At 27.9% G+C, this 3,220-nt stretch overlaps 1 long non-coding RNA gene across 1 annotated transcript in view; it reads right to left on the bottom strand.

Moving 5' to 3' along the window:
• The window catches only part of LOC106680097 (uncharacterized), a 7,427-nt gene extending 5,142 nt beyond the window's left edge, over positions 1–2,285 (bottom strand). The window contains exon 1 of the long non-coding RNA XR_010842667.1: positions 2,168–2,285. This is a non-coding gene — a long non-coding RNA (uncharacterized lncRNA). The remainder of the gene's footprint in view (positions 1–2,167) is intronic.
• Positions 2,286–3,220: the final 935 nt, after the last annotated feature.

The following is a 3,220-nucleotide window of genomic DNA, read 5'->3' as shown; positions in this document are numbered from 1 at the left end:
ATTTGACTGAAATTAGTGTCTTCATGTACTTATAAATTAAAATTTTACTTGGTTTAAGAGCAACATTATCGTATCCATGACCTATTTTAATCATTTAATATTTAGTATTTTAAATCTCATTGTTTGTAATTATTTTTTATAAAGTAGTAATAGTTGGTTGTAGGTTGATATGAGGAGAAGATGGTCAGAGATACGGTCATAAAAGGTTCACAAATAAATAAGTTTGTTTATTTTGGAATCTTTGATGATCGTACCCCCGATCATCTTCTCATGTCATAATTATTTTTAAATAACTTTCAACCAGATATCACTCCTTCCATTATAAACTTCCTAGCCACCCAAACCCACTAGTTTCTAACCTTGCTTCCTCTTCCATTCCTGACAATCCTTCGAGGCACCTGAAAAGAAGATGGCCACGAGAGACCAGCTAATAGAGTGCTACCAATAGTTAACTGATATCAGATTTATTAAATGTATTATAATGTACAGTTGTAAATAGCAATAAATAAATATTAAATAAAATTTTAAAAAATAACTTTCAATTATTAAAGAAACAAATTTATATGTAATGTTTTGTTTAAGAGTAGCTAGTACTTAGTATATTTATATTTATTTTAATCGATATAGTCCTATTTATAGAATAATGAGAAACTTTTATTTAAAATTTTAAATATACTTATTATAAATAAGAAATCTAAAACCAACAACCAACGGGCGTTGATGACCAGGCTGTTAAATGCCCTTTCAAAACTAACAAACAAACATAAATAAGAAATCTGTATAAGGATCACCTCCTTCATCGTATTCAAACCAACTTGAATCTGCTTCAATTACATATTCATCATATGCACAACTAGTGCAAATATTCAGTAACGGATTTAGGAAAAAAAAATAATTTCTTCTAAAAATTTTTGAATTTTTTCGAAACCTTGTTTAACACACGTAACATTTCTCAGAAGATTTGTTTCTTTTAAAAAATATTTGAGATCAAAAATATATATAATATAGGTCAGTTTTTGATCTAATGCCCCATTTAAGCAAAAAAAATTTCTGTTACCGAACCTTTAATTAAATATTTTGAATATCATCACTGTACATAATTATATAGTCATCATTTCAAACAAACGAAGATCTACCTTGCCCTGGTGGACTGCACTTGAATATATTAGGATGCCTTAAAAGTGAAATAACAATCTCTAAATTTAATTAATTTGAATTCGATGAGAAGAATGATTGAGTGGAGTTAGCACTACCAGAACCAGACAGAAAAAACAGATCTGGTCCCAAATCAACAGAGAAAACTGAAGTAATATGAAATCATAAATCAAGTAAGTTTGCAATGTGAGACAAAGACAAAATTAATTTATTAATCAACAGCTATACATTTCAAGTAAGAATTCATTAAATTTTAGAATAGTTACAGAAAATTTTAGTTTAGCCAAAATTAATTTTTTTTATCATTTATTTATTGATATTTACAACTGTACATTATAATACATAAAAATACATTCAGTAAATTTGATCTAAGATCATAATGGAGTGTTATAGACAAGTAGAGAAACTACCCATTGGTAGCACTCTAATAATATTTCTACATTAGAAGGTCTCAAGGCCATCCTATTTTCAGGCGCCTCGGAGGATTGTCAGGAATAGAAGAGGAAGGAAGGTTAGAAACTAGTTTGTTTGTGTGGTTAGGAAGTTTATAATGGAAGGATTGATACCTGGTTCGGGCTAGGTCGGTTATATATAGAACATCAAGGTCTTTATGGATGATATTATTTGTGACAAAATAAGGAGCTTTGAGGATTTTGGATTGTAACGATTGGATACAAATGGAATTCGAAGGTTTAGTGTAGTCCCAAAGCTCAATTCTGTATGCCCAGATTGGCCTTATTACAGTCATGTAGATCAGCGTTTTGTAATGAATTGGAAGTTTAGTCCGTTTGTCTGGGCAGATTTAAATTTTTTTTTTATTTTGTACATGTAGCCTTATTTTTACTGTTAAAATTATGTAAAGTTGATTTTGTACTTTGATTCTATCAATTAAATTATTCCATACAGTCCACCCCTTTATTATTAGCATGACCAGCCCTAAGACATCAAAGATTTATGGGTAATATTTAGTTATACTAAATTACTATGATCATCAAGCAACAATAATACTTACATATTTGGTAGAAATAAATATAATCCAAAGAGATATAACCAGACGATTCATTATACTACTTTTGTAGTCTTCACATGTAGTGCTAAACTGATAAGAAGTGTGATTCACCTTACACACATATTACACAGTCAGTTTTATAGCTGTTTGCTTTAATAAATATTTGTAATTACATTATGAGGCTTAGATATTTCTTTTTCTTTGATATGTCATTAGCAGAAAACATAACTTAAAAAATGGATAGGTCTTGAAAGATTTGAAAAACATTGCTACTGGAAAACTAATCATAACCAATATAATTCTTTGTTAATATAATATATTCTTAACAGCGGCTCATATTCAATTAGCAGATAAATTACAATTTAATATAAACTTCTATTTTTTTACTGATTTATATATTTGTATTCAGACATACTAATAAAATTCAATCAATTGGAATTTTAATTTTTCAAACATTAAATTTTATAATGCAATTGTAATTAAATATTTAAAGAAAATAAACATTCAGCTTAATTTCATTCAATCGTGATATGCGTTTGTATTTAGATCAATTTAAATAAACTAGTAAAGGCCAGCCAGTTAGAATGTTATTTTTTTGAAACATTAAATTTTTAATATTTTGTAAGACAACAGTAAAAAAATATTTAAATTATATATTGATGGTTAACCTTTTGTGAATTTGAAGGAGAAGGTCATGGCTGTGGTCAATAAGAAAAAATAATTTTCAGCTATTTATTAATTGCCGACACAATGTAGGTCTTCACCAAAGTTGTTTTGTTGGGTAGAGATGTAAACAATGGAACGAAGAAATTTTGAGAAACTCTTCATGCTAAAAAAATATTTCATTCTCTTTGTTCCATTGTTTACATCTCAATGGTATTATAAATTAAGCTGGAGTTAAGAATGAATATAAATATATTTATTAAATAAATCAAAAATTGTATCCTTTTTAGTCTCAACACTTTTTATTTCAACAGTCCAACGTTTCGGCCATTTCAGCCATTCTCAAGGACATCTTCAATTATAAATTCTTCCTCACATTAAAATTTAAAATTT

This window comes from Halyomorpha halys, unplaced genomic scaffold, assembly GCF_000696795.3.
Source record: "Halyomorpha halys isolate HHAL.00 unplaced genomic scaffold, Hhal_1.1 Scaffold242.1, whole genome shotgun sequence".
NCBI classification, from domain to species: Eukaryota; Metazoa; Arthropoda; class Insecta; order Hemiptera; family Pentatomidae; genus Halyomorpha; species Halyomorpha halys.
Note: the sequence above shows the minus strand (reverse complement) of the source record. Positions and strands in the feature narration are given on the sequence as shown.